Source organism: Rhopalosiphum maidis, chromosome 1, assembly GCF_003676215.2.
Source record: "Rhopalosiphum maidis isolate BTI-1 chromosome 1, ASM367621v3, whole genome shotgun sequence".
In the NCBI taxonomy this organism is placed as follows: Eukaryota; Metazoa; Arthropoda; class Insecta; order Hemiptera; family Aphididae; genus Rhopalosiphum; species Rhopalosiphum maidis.
Genome location: NC_040877.1, coordinates 16,431,854 through 16,452,500, shown reverse-complemented (window position 1 = coordinate 16,452,500; position 20,647 = coordinate 16,431,854). Strand labels below are relative to the sequence as shown.

General features: G+C 26.8%; 1 protein-coding gene across 4 annotated transcripts in view; it reads right to left on the bottom strand.

The window, feature by feature from the left end:
• LOC113551005 (cGMP-specific 3',5'-cyclic phosphodiesterase) overlaps nucleotides 1-12,135 on the bottom strand; it is an 83,221-nt gene extending 71,086 nt beyond the window's left edge. For all 4 annotated transcript variants that reach the window (XM_026953003.1, XM_026952996.1, XM_026953011.1 and 1 more), the window contains exon 1: nucleotides 11,196-12,135. The gene's annotated coding sequence lies outside the window, so the exon portion shown is untranslated. The remainder of the gene's footprint in view (nucleotides 1-11,195) is intronic.
• Nucleotides 12,136-20,647: the final 8,512 nt, after the last annotated feature.

Below are 20,647 nucleotides of genomic sequence, written 5' to 3'. Positions count from 1 at the left end.
GCTCACAGCTATGAAATAATTTAAACATAAATTAAATAATTTATATTTTTGTCGTGATGATGTTATATTTTGAATAGCGAATCATTAATTGTTGAAGCTTTGTCCACATCAAAACCTTTTTCATAAATTAAATAACGTTCTTTATAATTGTATTTTTAAATTAAAAACATTTTCTGGTTGAGCGATAAAAATATGAAATAATTACCAAATTACGGTTAAATTTAATTTACAGCAATTTATTTAAATGAACAAACAATTAATTTAAATCATATTTTTACAAATAATTCTACCTAATTCAAATAAGAAAAATAAAAATAACCAAAAAAGTAATTGTATTCACTAATATTTTAGAAGTATCTGTCCACTGTGACTTATGAGCTCATACAATGTTTTATTTACTATTATAGGTTCTAAATTATTTGAAAACTTCAAATTGAATGTCCAAGTTTAATCAGTGTGCTAACTGAGAACACTAATTTGGCAGATAAAAACTAATTTAGTGTCTGAGATGAAACACGTATACATACGTACGTAGGAAGTGTTCTAAAACCAATGCACAGAAGTTGTAAAAACCCATACTTATGTTGAATACTAACGACAGCAGCTCAGTAAACCTGACTAAACAAAACGGCACACTTTATATCCGGTGTAACCTACAAACTTTCAGAATTATTCTTCCAAACTCACGTAATGATTATATTTTTTATTATTACTTTTTCTTGCATACATATTATATTACGGCGAGGACACACCATAAAAATTTAAAAATATTACAGCTCCTCCCTAAATGTGTTTTTCCTTATGCTGTAAACTAGAAGGATTGACGATTAAAAATGTTACTCACTTGACCCTTTTTTCGCCGCACATAACTTTTCAAAACGGTTGACAGCTTGTGTAATTTGCGGCCCATCAAACAGAAGCTTCAGAAGCTTTTAATATTTAATAACCAGACGTCATACCTACTATATATAATATTATATATATATATATATACATAAAGACATCCGTTTTACGCAGAGATATCCTTTTATGTTAAAAACTTCTTTATTTTTTTTTTCAAAACCACTATAAAAATAATTTCTTCCTGGTCGATATGGTAGGCTCTGAGAGCCACTCAAGTAAGGAACATATTTCACTAAAACTAAACTAGTTCATTTATCATTCAAAGAGTTCATAAGTACTGTTTGTGTATATATTATGTTTTAATACGTGTGTACTGTACGTATAGTTTTTTTAATTAAAATACAACAATTTTGAGGTTTATAACTACGAGTATATACACAAAAAAAGTGATAATATTACTTGATACTAAGTCAAAACTGTTTCAATAAGATCGAGTTGAGCTAAATTCTATTATAGCTATTTAATTTGGGAAAATTAATTAAACATAACACATGTACATTTAAATTACATATTTTGGATAAATACTTAGGTTATGTATAGTTAAGTATAATAGTATAATATAATATATTTACCAAATAAATTTGGTGTGAAATGTATTACGTTATTCAAAGCCATTCCTCAAAAGTAATTTTAACTTTTCTTGTGTAGGAATAAATCAACACTTCTAGATAAATATAATAAATAGTAAAATACTAATTTTTTTTAAATGTATATTATTAAACTTTTAAAAATTATTTCATTATCAAATTTTGTACTTTTTTTTTAATGCGTTTTATTATCTTACTTGAATAAGGCCTGGATCAATAACTGTACACGTAAATAATTGATTATTTATCGAATAGATATTTAGTATTATATCTATAAATATTTCGTTGAAATATCCAACCTTTAAGTTCTGATGATCATTATTATAATTGAAAATTCTAAAATAATATTATGTGTTTAAACACTGATAATAATTGACAATAAGAAACATTAAGTTTTTGCACACCTCTAAACACAACAAGTTATAATATCCAACTACTCAATCAGTATTTTCTATCCTATTCAATATTATAACGATAAGCAATAGTCTTGTTTAGCATTAGCGCTTTCCTACTGGGACGTTAACCTTATTCTATGAGCCAAACAAATCTTCCTGGTCAGAATTTCGATATTAATTCAGTCGACGTGACTCCTCGGGGACGTGAATTCTTGGTGGGTAGTCTTAAAATGGACCTGATATCAGCAATATAAAGTGTTGACTGTCGTTATAATAAATCCCCAATGAAAAATGGATATATATATATATATTTATTTTCATTCGGTCTGAGACTCGGGTCACAACTATAAGGAACGATAAAATGACCGCTTCGTTTATATATATACAGCGTACATATATTAGCATGCCTATATTGAAACCAACCAATTTACGACATACACTCACATTTTTGTGAAACATTGAATTGATGATTACAGTTTTATGGTCAATAAACACGTCGTGTTATACTACAAAGCAGAATTTCTCAAGAAATTATCATGACTCGTTTTGAGGAGGAATTCCCCTCTATTGTAATTCTTAGAAGCTTACTCTGCATTAAAAGATAAATATATTGATGTTTTATACTTTATAGGCTCTTAGCTTAATAAGTTACCCTCGTAGGTTTAATTTATTTAATATTTAACTATAACGAAATAATTTTTATATACACCATCATATAACAATATGTTGTTATTATTATAGTTATAATAAATTTATAAAATATATTAAGTTTACGTTTAAATATTGTAAACATATTAATATTTCAATCAAAATTGTAAAATGTATAATACTGTATGGTTTTTGATTCTGAGAAATGGATTTCATGTTTCATTTGTATTAGTTTATTAGTTTTAGTTGGAAACAATTCTATAAAAGTTTTTTAAAGCATATATTATGCTTTTAAATTATAATCAAAGGTTAATACATTTGTTCTCTATGTACAAATTCTCAATAACTTAGTGGGAAAACAGCAAAAATGGATTTATTTCTTACTACTATAATATGTCGTAATAACGACCAAGAATAAATTATTTTTAATTTATTATGATATATGTACCATATTTGGCTAAGTCACTTATCCAGTTTATGGATTATGTAGTATAGACATTAAAAAGATATTTTAATTATTTTCTCTGGTCAAATCATTTTTAAAAATATATTTATTATAGCATTAAATATCAATCTAATAAAGTAATAGTCGACTAAGCATTTCTCGCTAAATTTACGACATAACTATCTTCGAGTTTCTCACAAATATTCTATTATAAAATGTTCATTTTGTAATAAAATTCAGAGAGGATATCAAGGATACCACTTTGACAGAGTAACTGTACACTTGGAAAATTTCTGCGTAATATTTATGTTCAGATAAAAATAAAACGTCGAATTCGACTGGTCCGTTTTTATTATCAATCAGTCAGTATCATGACACATTGAAAACATAAAAATGAAAATGTAATTTATATATTATGTGTGAGTTTGAGTTTCGATTTCGAAATATATTTTATATATGACACCAATATTTTGTTACTCGCTTATAATATATCGTAGTAAATAATATTACATCAAAAATGTCCGTTATCATTAAATACCATAACAAACAAGCTCCTTCTCAAATTTTGTATTTGATTATTTTTATGCTGAAATTGTACTCCACAAATATTTTTAAATATATACACGACCTAATCCCAAGAACTGCCAACGACCATTTGAAATTAGAGTTATCTTAGACATGGCAGAGCATTTCCTAACTACATAAAATATTTCATACACTTTGGCCTGAACTTATTTACCAAAGTAGTGTGTGTTCCAATTATCTTCCAACTACTCTATGTCTAAACTTGGCATAGTTTATTATTTCAGTACCTACTGGCTACTGGTACAGTACCTAAACATACACTAAAATAATAAACGTATCATTAGTTATTAAACAAACACATTACAAGTGAAACTTATTTTTAATTCAAAATATTGTAGAAAAACCCATGTCTAAAAATGATTTTAAAAAAACAATACCATTAATTCAACTGTTTAACATAAATTTATAAATATTAATTCATGTGTTGGTAATCAATTTTAATTTATTTTAAGTTTTAGCATTTGTTATTTGAACATATCTTACGTTAATTTCAAAATCATAATTAGGTAATACTACTATAATAAAGCTAGCATTAATATTAAACAAAATTTAACTGTTACAAAACATTTCATTTTAAGGGATAATCATTAATACTATACTGTAACTCCTTTATTACATTTTATAAAAAAAACTTTTATTAGAATGAGTTTAAGTATTTCAAACAAACTTAGGAATTGATTAGTTCTGTGTAAACTCGATAGTATTATAATTTAAAACCATTGGATAGCGTGATATTTATATATATTAGAAATGTGTTCAATTAAAAACATTTCAGTTAAATACTTATGTTATATCGGCAGCTCTTATTTTTCAATTAATACTTAGAAGTATTACCAATGCAAATTTGAAAAAGAAAAATATTACGAATTCTCTTGCACATGTGATAATATATATGATATATTAGTTCAACAATCACTGAGTTAATGGATTTTCACAATATGTGGTCACTATTCATAGTTAAAAACAAAACATATCAATATTATGTTGACCAGTACGCTACTAATTGGACTGTACACAAGATATCGATTTGTGTGCTTGTTTTAGAAGAACGGTCAGGATATAATGGGTAAGAATATTGAACTTGTTAGTTTTTCAAGAGCATTAATTAAAGCCATACTCGTCCACGTGTACATCCAATTAACCAAAGAGGAAAATTGAAATTGTTTCGTATAGGTACGCTATATGCATTATTATAGTATAACCATGTTGTCTTACTTGCCTTAATAATGTATTTATCGTATTTAACATTTTTCATCAAAAACCTTTCATTTATATAAAACTAACTAAATTATATATAATGTTGAATAGACAGCACTGCTACAGTAACAAACAAAAGGAAGTTTTAAGATGATTTCTTGGTATAATTTTTAAAAGTCAGTGGTAAAAAAATTGTATGATACACCGACATATAAATAAAAAAAAAAATTTAAAACGAAAATTATGTGCATTTTTATGTATAACAGCATTATAGTAATATATGTCTATATACTTATTTGTGTTCAGAGCTTAGTTGAATAGCTACCGTAACTTAGTTTGAACATAAACAATTGCAGACAGAATCGATTTATTTAATTAAAATGCCAGAATTCATATTATTTTCGTTCAACGTTTTCCGTTATTAAAGATTTTTCATAATTCATAGGTAAACCTAGAAGGCTAACCTTCAATAGGATTCAATCTTTTTAACGCAAATCAACTACATATTATAATTGAAAATGTTACACAATTCTAAGTATACAAAAATTTCAGTAAACACTTCCACTTAAAAAAAACCTAATGGCTACCTAGTCAATTTTTATTTATTACTTATTCCACTCTATATTAATTCAAAAAAAACAAAACATTATAAATTATGGAAAAATGTAAACACAAACTAATTCACCAAGCATTCTTGCTCCCTCCATTTTATCCAAGAATAATCTATTTATTCAAATTTTAAATTTATGAATAATTTTTTTATACCTACATAAAAACTATATTTCCAAATACTTAAAATATTGATACCGTCTAAGAGTTCCATGTATTGATGTAAGCATATTAAAAAATTAAAACTGCTCTTTTTTCTATAAATGATTAATCAGACGAATTTTCGAAAAAAAAATAATGTATCTAAATCAAAATACGGAGTAATTCAAATTTACGTACTAAGGATAATAATCTTTAATAATAGATTTAAATCAATTATAAAATAAATACAATATTGTATCTAGTATTTATATACTCATACATTAGACAATTTTATATAAGTTATAAAACACTTCTATAATTTATTAATGTTAATTACTATAATTTTTAAATAACCCTAGCTATCATTAAGCCAATCATTTTCAAAGAAATAAAATCTTTAATACATAAAGTTGATTGTTATAAATTTTAAATTTTAACGTATACACATCAAAATTAAAAAAACATTTTCTACTTAAAAATTACAGTAGAATTAGAAATTCTAGTTAAAAAAAAAGTTTGTATTAGAACTAGACACCTCTTAAATGGTTTAAAATATAGTTGTTAAGTATACTTAACATTTCCATAAATCTGAAAATGAATGAATGTATTATTGAAACGAAAAATATGGATGAACATGCCTGGTAAAATGGTAAATCACTTTATATAATCGATAATGAGATTTGTCTAACATTAATAATCGATGCATAATAATTATTAAACTTCTGATCAACACATACAAACGAAAACTATCTAAATTAATTATATTTCTGATTTTGTAGTTAAGCTAGAATTTCGACTTTCATTATTATTTTTATTTTTTCTCTATTAAATTATATTTCATGTTTTGAATTGAAGATTGAGTTTATAAAAATAATATAGACTATTGTATTAAATTTTTTTTTTAATTTAATTACCTACCAAATAGGTAGGATTTAGGTTTAAAAACCATAAAAAAGTTATTGTATTGTAGGCTTTTATTATGGATAACAAACTTGAAACTGAATTAATTATTCACGTATATTATAGTTTTATGTAATAATATGTATAAAATATGTATAGTGATAACTCAGTCTTTTCACTTTTGCAAATTGCTGTTATTGGGATTGTATTTTTTCATTGAAAATTATAGTAAATTTACTGAAATCAGAAATTATACTAAAATATATATTAAATTGAAAACATAATAAAAATTTAAATTAAAAAAAACTAACTCAACATAAAAGAGTTATTTAGAAAAAAAACCATGTGCATTGTTTAAATTATTTTTTTTTTAAATACATTTTTTTAGTTTAGATACATACATAAAGAAAAAATTAATAATAAAAAAATATAATATAATATAAAAATAATATAAATAAAAATATATATTAATATATTATTAATATAATTAATTTATATTATAATATGCAATTTAATACAAAGAAATTAATGTAAGTATTAAATAATTTTAAAAATTTTTCAAAATATTAATTTATTTAGTATTTATTAGAATGTTAATAATATTATATCAGTCCCGATCTACTTATAACTAGTATTCAATTTTTTCCCTATACAAATAAAAAATATTATGATTAAAAATGATGTAAATTGAATTATATCCACCACAATAAAAATATTATATTTTATATTTATCTATGACTTTTGTCATCACCTCTCTGTCCATTTTCACTCTTCACTTACTCCTTACTTAATCTGTACTTTTTAAGCATACCATTATGACATACTTGACAATACACCCACTTCAAAAATATTAATACCATTCATCTCTTCAAATATCAATCCGACATTTTATTATAAATGTTGTACATTTTTTATAACTATTTAGTATTTACTGTGGTTATATTTTTTCAACATTTAATTAATTTAGTTTGGTTTTTATTTATATTTTCCAAGCACACCAATAATTAATGGTTTGTACAAATATTTAGTTAAAAAAATTAAATAACAAAAATAAGTGTAACATTTTAAAGTTAGGTTTTTAGTAATGAAATATAAATTTTCCATCATAATTAATTATCAAAAAATGATATATCGAGAAAAAAATTGCAATTATAATAAAGTAAAATTATTTTATTAATAGAACTGTGAACTCAATGCACTAAAAAACCCATTAAAATGCATTTTAATTTCAAAAAATTCACTAAAAGGAGTTATTTTTATTTTGGATATTTTTATTTATAAAATACTTTAATGAATCCAAATTTTTTCAATCACGGAAACATCAAATTCTAGTTAAAATATTTTAGGAACTTAACTATTAACGTCGTTTCAATGATATGAGTACGTCAAACCGTTAAGTAGAGCTATAAAGTAAATGTTCAACAAACTTATGAAAACTATAGGCAGAGGAATTAATTTTTCATATTAGTTAGATAGATACCTATTCTAACATTATAGCTAATTATCAATAACCTTTATTAAGTTTTGGATTTTAATTCCAAAATATTATTTAGACAGAATACTATACACATTTTGTTTAAATTAAAATAAATATTTGATGGCAAATAATTGCGAAAAAATATAAAAAAATGCAAATACTTTTATGTCTCATCTGAATCTCATAAAAAATTATAGTAAAATAAATTATAGAAACTATTTTTTTTTTTCATAAATTAAACTAATCCAATTTGTTTTATTTTAAATTTGAATTTCATATAACATTTTTATTTTTGTTTTTGGAACTCCAAGTTTAACGCACAATAAAGAACTCTATTGTCTGTAAAGAATTGTTTAAAAAAAATATGTTGACTGAGATGAATGTAAAAAATTAAACTAATAGCACATCTCCAACCAAATTAAACTATACTATTAAAGTAAACTATAATAACTAACTAGTAAAATTAAAACATTTTAATAATGGAAATATGGACGTAGAGAAGACTATTTTGAATTATTTGGATTGAACGGTTGAGCAATGCAGAAATTCTCCAAATTTTAGAAAAGAATATCATTAGATCAAAAAACGAACAACTCATGGACCATTTAACAAGATATAACCTCTTTATAGCCAATATAACGAAAGGATGAATCAATAAACCCGAAGAAAGAGGAATATCAAAAAAGACATACATAAAAAAATATATTAGAATAGTATCAAGTGAACGAGTATCATCTCCATATGAAGACAATGGTGTTAAAGAGAGATTAATGGTAGTGTCCCTATTCACACAAAACAAGGCTTGGACTTTAAAAAAACCAAGAAGACGATACACATGAAGATAAACAGTATAATTTGACACGGCCCCGCATAACAGCAATTATTGGCAGTAAGTAAAATAGTAAAGAAACTATGCATAAAACTAAGACGTTTCGTTAAAAATAATATTTGAGATAAAGCGCCATATTATCCATAGACATATTGTGATATTTGAACACATTACACATAATATGTTCAATATACCAGCAGTCAACTTAAATCATATATACATATAAGCTACCTGTTTCGGATTACAAAACAATATAATATAAATATATAAGTATATTTTAATCACGGAAATTGTTTAAATGTATTTATAATCATAAATTTATTTAATAATTTTGGTTTATAATTTATATTAACAATTTTTTTTATTATTATTATCCGATTAGATTCCTTTGAGGAGATGAAAAATTGCTCGAAAATTTCCAAGCAAATCCCTTAAAGACTAAAAATTGAATATAGATAAAACTCCGAAATTTAATTTCTTAAATTTCTCAGTAGCTATTAAGACATCCGTGAAAAATTGACAACAATGTAAGAATCTATGTCAGTAACCCGCCCATTTCTTATAACTTATTTTTAATCTTTTTTTCGTGATACAATTTTATAGTTTTTAATGACTTTAATATATTATTTTTTTATTTATATGTTTTATATAAAATCAGACATATATGTAAGTGTAACAATAACAATCTTGATTGATGGAGATGTACCCCAATTTCTAATTTAGTATATAAATAGTATATATTTGTAAAATTACATATAATTTAATAACAGTAAAATTTAAATTGATATCACAAATTATGCCTAATAAGTAATAAGTTACACAATATTAATATGCTGTTTGATTAAAATAATAATTAATGAAAAATTAATATAATTTAAATCATATTAAATTTATTATTAGTTATTATAAAAATATAAAGGCACTTATACTACATACTTCTTATTTTTCTATTATATAAACAATAAAATAATACACATTGACCTAGGTGATAATCATTCATAAAGATAACATGTATCTATAGAATAATATTGTTATTTACACACGTTTTATTAATAAAGATTTCTAATGCGTTGCACATTTTATTTGTAGTAATCATGTAATATATTATAATTTTTTTTTATTTATTACATTTTTTTATTATTTTATTAAAATATATAATACTTAATATACCATATAGAAATATCATAATAAAAGAATAGCAAAGCATTATACAATTTTTTTAAGTTACTATTTTTTTTATATCAAACACAGTTCAAATAAGTAATTTAATATGTATAATGTATATTACATATTATACTATAACTAATTTTAAATATTGACTCAACTATGAAACATATGAATCATTAATCAATGTATACATTACAACTAAACACCGATTTTTTTATCATTAAATTTTAATAAAAATGCGATAAATTATTTAAATTTGAAAAAATTTTAGAATATTTTTTTTTTTATTAATATTATTAAGACCCATATATGATAAATCGATTTATTATTCATTCACTTTACTATACTCCTATGGTAAATTGGCAATGTACCTACATATATTACAATACATTATAACGTTTAAATATAAGATAGCTATAAAAACAACCACTTATTTACGGTGTATATATTATAATATTATTCTCAACGACTCTAGTGTCAAAGAATTTGTCATGTTTTTAGTTTATATATAATTTATATCGCTGTGCATAATGTTACTGTAATAGGGATGCAACTGATATGAGTTCAACTTATACATGCATTTGGAGTATTAAAAAAACATGTCACGTACTCTACGACGCCGTCAAGCTGTAACTGTGCAAGGTAGCCCTACACCGATATTAGTAGTCCCTCGTGACAGAAGAAAACGTACCGAGACGTACCTGCATAAGATAGCTAATCCGTTAACCCCCCCCTCCTCTCCCACAAATTTTCCCAACTTCGCAATCACGACAAAATTGTTGACATAGAAAAAACCGTCTGTACCAAGTTTACTGTTTTGAGGTTTTGAAATAGCCGGATCCAAAAAAAATAAGCTATAATTTGATAATATCTCCTTTATCTTCTATCACTTATCTAATATATCTATCGAACTGAAAAATAAAACCTGATGTTATCTACTATATTAATTCATGAAATTCCTTCAATAATATGATAAACAATTATAATATGATACAAATTATCATTAAAAAAAGCGACCTGTGTAACATTAAAAAATCTCCTACTTAAGCTTGCGAAAACATGAACGTGACAAAACATTGGCATTTCATACAATATTTTCACAAATATAGAATTCCGACATAATTTTTTTCAAAATAAAACCCGATAATATAGCTTCAAATGTGTTTAAAATCTGTGATTGTTTTATTTTATTTTTATTTTTTGTTTGTCCTGCTTAAAAATGGATGCTTTTTCGAGTCGACGGCGTTTTTAGACATACATCGTAATATAAACAAAAATAAAAATGCTACGTAAAACATAATAAGATTCCTACTTGTGAGCGTCTAATAGGCGCGGGACGACTGCAATCGGCAGGCGACACGTGGTGGTGATGGTGCGATTACTGCAGTGACGGACGGACAACGACCGTCGTGGTTGTGGCCGGCGTAACGACGGACGCCGGTAGCGCCGGCGGCGGCGCCACGACCGGCGCGTGGACGGCGGTGGACGTGATTGGACGGCCCGCGCCGCATGACGGCGATGCGCGGTGACTGCGAAGACTTTTTCCACTTAATCGCCGTTAAGGTATCGCGGAAACAAAACAATATAACACCGCAACTGCGCGCGGACAGCGAATAATACTTAACTATTATTACAACACTACTCTACGGAGACGATTACAATCGCACGTGCAACGACGTAGTAATAATGATAATGTTATGTTGTCGTACTTATATGGAACGGTTTTAGAAAACGGACGTCGTGCAGGCGCGCAGACCCGGAGAAACACGCGCGCACCGGCGCACGTGTACCTGCTGCGATGTCGCGTCACACATTGCCGCGTGCTGGACCGGTTGTGTTGCGTTTGCCCCACAGCGACCGGCCCGGCAAAAGGCGATTTCGACGATTATGAATGATATTCTATCGTATCGTTTGACGGTGCCGTGTAGTCGCCGTGGTCGTCACCGGCACCGACGGTATATACCGTTTCCGCCTCGCCGAAATCGCCGGCGAACTGAGCGGCGGGTAGGGATGGTCGACGTGGGCGCCAATTAATACTAACGGGTAATTATTGTCGTATTGTTGTTGTTGTTGTTGTTGCTGTTATTATTATTATTATTATTATTGTTGTTGTTGTTGTTGTGATATCGACACGACGGTAATGGTAAAATTAATATCGTGTCGATCGCGCGCGAAAGTTCGTGTTCGACGGTGTCTCGTGTGCGTGTGGCGCGCGCGATCGAAACGTGAAGTGGGCGCCTGGCCGCGACCGTTACGCTGTGTGTACTGCACAGCTCGGCGCTGGGATCATTGCGTTTGCCGCGCGCGCCAGTCGTCGTCGGCGGCAGTGTGCGCGCGCGCGAGCGTGTCGGTGCGTTTGCAGTGAAGCGGCGGCACGAGAGAGAGTGATCGCCAGACCGGTGTCGGTCGGTGGGGCGGAGGGGGAGCGGGCGGACGGCGGCCAGCGCGCGCGAGAGAGACCGTCGGAAAGACGCGGCGCGCGCGACACGTCAGTTACCGCCACCCGCCCCCGCGCGGGCCGTTTCTCGCTCGCGCTCATCGCCACGCTAACCACGCGCCCGGCCACTCCGTTGGGCCTCGTCCTCAAGCTGCGGCTGCGGTGGCGGTGATCCTCCCGTTGCCACGGGTGACACGAGCGCTGCGCGCGCATCCTCGTCCAGGGATAATTTTTCCCATCCCCTAGTCCCCTAGTCCAACTCTCAAACACTGCAACTGTCACGTCGCTCCCCCCTCCTCCTCCCATCCCCTACACCAAACCGCTCGCTCGTTCCGCGCAACCCCCGACCCACGCCGGCGTCCCGGTCGACTGTTCGCGTGGGACAAGCGACAAAAGCTTTATTTTTATATTTTTTGAGCGGGTGTAAGCGCATTTTTTTTTTTTCGTTTACCCTCTTTTCGCACGGAGTTTAGCCGGCGCACCGTGCGTTATCCCGCACCCCGTCCCACGCACAGTAACCACGGAGAACGAGGACTTTGACGGTCGAGTGCGTTAGTCCCGGAGCGGATGAAATTTATAATTTCAAAATTAATTGCTCGACGCCTCCGCTCGGCCCGACCGACGTCGAGTTATTTGTTTAAGAGATGCTGCTGGGTAAACGCCGTGCAGGTGTGGAGTGAGTAAACTTGAAAATGAACGTATTGTTGCCGGTGCGGAGCGAAAAGGATGAGTAGGTTATTACCGGTTTACATTCGTCAAGTTTTCGTCTATTTATTTTCAAAATATCGAAAATAACCGTTCGAAATTAATCCATTGCCGCCGCTTCCGCCGCCTCCTCCGTCACCGCTCACTCGGTCGCGTGGGGTTTTCAATTCTGATGCAGTTGTATAGTCTGTTGACCCTTTCGTTACGGGCACAATACCTTTAAAATTACGTCAGTCCCTACTCCCTTGACGCATTTAGATCGATTTTTGTATTCATTATTTCGATAAATTATACGTATAATAAAGTTTAACGGGAATTTAATTATAGTACACAATAATTGTAAAAGTAACTAGGTACTTAATCTATTTGGTATAATAATCCCACATAATGTATAATATGTTATAAGGTTTTGACTAAAATTAATAGGATACTGGCGTACGAGCTTTTCTTTTAATTTTCTATTTTTATTTTTAAAATATACTTTTGATATATTATAGTTGTACCTGCGTCGATATTATTTAACCACCTAATTAGTTATTAGCAGGGCTCGGAAGTTATAGCACTAAAAAAATTAACTATTAGCGCTTAAATATGCACATAAAAACATTAATATCAGCACTTATAAATAGCACTAAAAATTGGAAAATATGCAAAATAAAATTTTCAACATGAAATTTAAGATAAACTTAATTTTACAGATTTTTAATTTTTTTCACAGAATATGATGGTAGGTATCAACAGGTTAAGGGTTAAATTATCGTTATCGGAAACGAACGGATTTGTTCGATTTAATCGACGATAACAACGGTCTAAAGCCGTTTGTTTCGGATGATTACCATCTTAAAATGAAAAAATTTGTTTTTGTTCACATATTCGTAGGCGGCTGTTTGGTAGGTTAACTAAATTTAGTTTTTAAAAATATGCCCATAAACAGCATTTATAACTCCTATAATTATCCTATAATATGTATTTATGTGAAAATATACCCAAAAATAGCACTAAAAACCTTAAATTAACAAAATATCAGTAAAAACCGTAAATATGCAAAAAAATAGCAAAATAAAATTTCATGTATGACATCAGAGAAGTGTGAAACATATTTGTAACTTACTTTGGTTGTTCTAGGATGAACCAAGAAAAATATGCATTTCCTAGAACTTTCGAGCCCTGGTTATTAGTTATTGCAAAATATAAATACCGTTTAAAGTTTTGTAAAAAAAAAAAAAAATCGTTTATTATTATAAATATAATCATATACTAAAAGTTTTGAATAACATATAATTTACTTAGATTACTCTATGTAATCCGATTACAAAATTTTAAATTTTAAGCTATACACAGACAACAAAATGGGTAACATTTAAAAAGGTACTATTTCAAAAGTATTATAATTATACATACAAGCATACATGGGTTATATTTATAAAAAGGGGGAAGTAGCTAACCGTTCTGTTATACAGTAAAATTCGAATACGATGTCATTGAATAAATCACTATATTGGATATGTTGAATTTTAATTCAATTTAACAGTCATTCCAAACGAACAACAGTTCTGTCCGTCAACCTATTATCATATAAATATATTGCAATTTATATTACTATTTATAGTTATACAGTTAATACTATAAAATATACGCAATACTATAAGATTAATCTAATTTTTTTGGAAATGCCTTAATGTATTTAAAATATAATGATTATCGGATGGTACTCCTAAGTACCTATCCATAAATCCTAATGCTTCATAATACTATAAGTCATCAAACTTACTACTCGTATACATTGTAAATAGACTATAAATAAAATCTTTTTAAATAAAATATATATATATATATATTATACGTAAAAGTTTCAAATCTCTAAGGAAAATATTTTTGAATTAATATAAAAAAATAACTATACAGCCGTTATTCTTCATTTAAACATCAAATTTTAACTTCAAATGTCTATAAAAAATCAAGTTTGCAAAATACTATATGGATTTTTTTGATTACAGTGTAAATTACTAATGAGGAACCTTACATTAATTTTTCAAACTTAATTTAAATTTAATCGATTTTGTTGAAAACTAATTTTGCATTTAAATCCTCATTTTTCCTCTGTATTTCAACAAGTGCTGAAAGTACTGTAACTGAAGTTACTAGAAACTACCCTCTAAGTTGAAAATTGAATTTTACTGCTCTAAAAGGTAATAGCAACACATAAAAATAAATATATCAATAAAAATAAACATATTAAATCAATACATTAATCGCTCGGCTCAGAATCTTAAATATAACTTAATATTAAAGTTCAAAATCAACAATTTCTAGAAAAACTACGTTATGGTATAATATAGAAATATAAGATATAAAATGAACTATATCGATTAGGTAAATACACCAAAACGTACTATTTGTTGGAAATAGGACGTTATGACTCTGTAATTCACATTACATCAATAAAATATTACTTCATACTAAATAAATTAATGTTTATCAATATTTTATTATTTTAAAAATTGTATACGATTTTTAGTGCTCCAAAATAGAAAAATCATAGTGCTTGAAAAAATATTTGAGGTGGAAATATGTTTTAAAATGACATCTTAATATTAAATTATTTAATAATTGTTAATAATATACCTCAATCTTAATGCATTTAGTAAAAATAAATTTAAATTATTCAAGACATTTTAAGAATAATAAATTACATTGTCCTTTTAATTAATCCAATTAAAAAACGTAATTGTTCAAAACATACCAAAAAAGTTTTAATTATATTTTCGTATTACTAAAAGAGTAAAGTTTAAATCAAATACACTTATGTACCATCAATTAACAAAAAGAAAAAACCATGGAAATCTCTCTGTTATATAGTAAAGTATCAAGAATTTCTCATCATTTAGTAAGTTACTATAATAGATGTACTAAATTTAAATTCAATGCTATCCTGGTAAACGAAAAACGTATTTGAACTGAGATGGTCGATATTCTGCGATGTCACAAAGCCAAATATTACAAAATATAACCTTTTTGAGAAAATTAGAAAGAATTAAAAGAATAAAGAATTAAAAATAAGTATTTTAAAGAATATAGATTTAAGTTGATACCAACACAGATAAGTATATTATTTAGGCACAAAATATTTGTTAGTATAAAATTAAAAATAAAAACCTATACCTACATTAGTCCTATAACATAATAAAATAAAAAAAAAATATCATGAGAATTGAATTTAAAAAAACTGGGTAATTATGTGATTATTATTTATTTATGATAATAAAGTTATACATTTACAAACACTCCTACAAAAGAAAAAATAATCAGTACACTTAAAATAATTTAGAAGGACTTTAAAGTTATTAAAAACAACAAATGAAAAAAATAAAAATATTATAACAACTTTGACACGAGAAAAAACGCTAAAAATGTAATTAATAAAAAAAAATTTTAATTTATATTCTAACATAATCTATGTTCCATAGAATAGCATACACGTTAAATTGATTACGTTATTTTACTACAGCCAAAAAGTTTAAATATTGACATAAAAAAAATAAATAAATAAACGATTTGATCACATCTATCGAAGAAATAATGAAAACCCGGCTTTAATAATTCATTCAATGAAGAAAAATATAAAATAGAATGACTAAACATTTTATCGGAATTTGTAAAGCAGTGAAATTCCACCAAAGACTTTGGAAACTGTCAATTAAGTTACCGGGTTTAGTTGCAGAAGAAAATATTAAATAATCTAGAGTACAGTGTTTTCAATCGATTTATAGACTCATTTTTTGTTATAGGTAATTATATTAAAGATTTTAAAGAATATTAGAAATTGCATCAAACTTAAATTTTTAACTGGAAACTCTTCTAAAGTTTCGCCTTCAGATGACTAAAAATGCTGGGTCAATAATTTGACATACAGTTATAGTAGTGACATAGATAGTCCAGAATTATTTTTGGAACTAAAAGTAAAGCATTGATGATTTAATTTCGGTTAAATAACACAATTAAATATGTTAAAATTTTCAAATATTTATACTTTTCAAGATATCTATCCAAATATAACAATAGCGCTTACAATATTTTTGACTACATCACTAACCACAGCTCCATATGAAAAAAGTTTTACTAAGTTAAAAATTATTTAAAACTATCTACTGACCACAGTGGGCCAAAATAATTTAACAAGTATATCAATTTCATCCATAAAAAATAATTTGACTGGTAAACTATAATTTGACGATATAACTGATGATTATGAAGTTATTGAAGTAAGAAAAGTAAAAAAAGAAAGAAAAGTTGATAAAATAATTTAGGATGAAAATGTAACTTATTGCCAGGGATGCTTTTGGTTTTCGATAAGTCTCTGAGTTCTACCAGTCTACAAAATATATTTCTAAGGATATTTTATTGTTTATATTATTTATATATTGCTATTAACATTTTATTTTTCTTATTAATAATATGCTAAGTTTATCTAATTTTTACCGAAAATAAACCACATATTTTACTTCATTTGTAACGGTTTATAATATAATATACAAATAAATTGTAAATATTTATTTTCGATATTTTTAGGTTTCTGTAAGAAGACTTATGAAGAACCTTTTATATTTAATTTAGAATAAAGTATAACATTACATTTTGTAGGTATTGTTTATCGGTATTATGGGATTTTAAAATGAACAAAAAATTAAACTCAAAAATGCATCCCTTTAAACCTGCCTGTAGATAACAATAATTAATGGTAATTTAAGTCATAACCTACCATAAAGTCAGAGTTATGTGTTATTTTTAAATTTATACTTAATGATTAAAAAAAAAATGAATTTTTACCTTCTTCATGTTAATGCAAATGTTGTACTAATATGATTTATTATTCGTGCTATTAGAAAATATTGGTACAACTTTTAAATTTTTATTTAAAACACTTCAAAACCCCCTAGAGACAAGACAAATATTAATCACTTAAATTAAAAATTTATTTTTTACCCTTCCAAAACCCTTTTATCAATTTGTGTTGTTTTTAGACAACCAACTTGAAACTTTTTTAAGTTATGAAACTAATGAGAATCCATTAAGAATTTTCCCAACCACGTCGTCTATTTATTTTTTTTTGCCATTATTATTATAATACATATATATATATATATATATATATTGTTAAACGTAAGATTAAAATAATTCAAAAATACACTAACTAATACTAATACTTTAATTCATTGTAAACGAAAAGCAAATAGTTATTAGACTTACAATTAGTACATACTCAGAATTCCTACCATTGTTTAAGATGTCTACCGAACGAATTTGTAATAATTGTTCAAATTAACACAACACGATACCTATTTTAATGATTTGCATTCGTTATAAACGATTCTCAGATTAAATTTAATGAATGGATGCAATTTATTATTAAAAAGGATAACATTAAATAAATAGTTACAATATGTCGAATTTTGCTTAAACCTTATGTGAACTTGACATTTCATAATTTATAAAATATGATATTAATCAACAAGTATAATAATATGTTAGTACTTGGCACATCTTAATGTTAAGCCAATAATTATGTAAAACTAAAAAGAAATTAACAAAAGGTTATATATATTTAGAAATTGTATTCCTCATAAGTTACACAATTAATAATCCAAAAAAAATAAATCATAATATAAAACTACCAACTAGATAACAAACTAGTAGTATTTTAATAAATTTAAAAATCAAAAAAAATCTTATCAATTCGTATTTTGGTGTATGTTTTCAAATCTTCATCCAACTTTTTAAATTGAATATTGAATATTAATAATATTTCATAAAAGTAAAAATAGTATAAAAATATCTTTGATAATAACATTATAAGAATTTTTCCATTATTTAAGATTCTAGTTTTAAATAAAAATAATGGGTTTAGAAATTATATAACGTATTTTTTAATTTATTTTTAATTTTTATGATTACTTTTTTTGTGTATAGTCCATATTAATTAGTAATTATAACTACTTACATACATTTTGTTGTAATTTTAACTATTACATATAATTTACCTATCAAGTAAATAAAATATCCATGATTCACATAGATTGAGCTATTAGAAGTGCAGTCGAAAACATATATTATAAATGCAGGAGCAATGGGACTTAAAATCCATGAAAAACCAAGAAAAAAAAGTTTTTTGAAAGAAATGATGTAACGGTATACTGGTTGTCTCATAACTAGATACCAGTTTTTAAAAACAATGTGTTTTACAATTTTACTTATGTACTAATTTTTTTTACTAATAATTATTTAATAAATTATAATATAATACAATAAATAATTGATAAAAAAAAATTGAATGATATTCAAAATATGAAAAAACTAAAAAAACAACATTTTTGAAAAATTTGGCTGCAAACCTCCTCGTGGTGTTTCTTTAATTATGTTAATAGGCTGAATATTTGACTAAATATTGAAAAAAATATATAATGACCCGGGAATCAACTCAGCGGTATCGGTGTAGGTAAACAGGTACCCGGGAATCAACTCGTACACAGCCCACATTTTTTGTTATTATTTATTGATAGAAAAAAAATCAATAATTATCACAAATATGTTAAACTTAATTTTTTAATAAAAGTAAATTATATTATAGGATAGTTTTTATTTAAATTAACGACTATTTTATTAATTATCCACTTTTATTAATTTATTCAAATTTATTTTAAATAAAAATTAATGTTAACACTTGGATAAAAAATAAATTTTATTTTTATAATAATTATTATTTATATACATACTCGTAAGACATAACTTTAATAATATATTAATGTATAAATAAATTAATATAACATTCTATAGTTTAATATGAACCTGACAATAAAAACAATCGTATAAACTATAACATTACCAAAAATGTATCAATAGTATTAAAAATATATATTTTTTTTTTTTTTTTTTAATAATGTTTTGTAAGAACTATATTTAGTATAAAAGCATCGAAATTGTATTAAATTATTCTAGAATATTATTTATGTTAGCTACATTATACGTTTAAACATTCACGTTGATATATATATATATATATATATGCTAAATGTCAAAAGTTTTATTTATTTCACTAGAAAGTAATTTATTCTACACACAGACTATAGTTATACAAAATCTACTAAGCATTATTTAGGTGACCCTATAGTCACAGTTGATAAATGGAATCGTTTGTAGAATTGTAGTTAAGAATACTGCACCTGCTCGGTGTACTCAAATAATTATAGAAAGTCATATACCTACTTCCTTCATTATAATGAAAATTGTATTTATATTACGATAACCTTATATGACACACAATTAATATAATTTAAGCTATTACAATAATCCAGAAAATTAAATTTACATAATATCAATGGTATTTCTGATTATAATCAAAATACGTACAAAAGTAATATCGCTATTATTATTTTTTTATGTTTATGATTAATTATTGTCTACGAGACAGGAGATAGGATTATCTAATAATTTTATCCAATAATAATTCTAATTTTCCTTCTTGTATTTAACCAAGTTTTAAATCTTAACTCATAAATTATTTTTAAAAACGTCACGTAATCACTATTATAGTAGACTAAAAAAAGTCAGAACTGTTTCTCTAATCC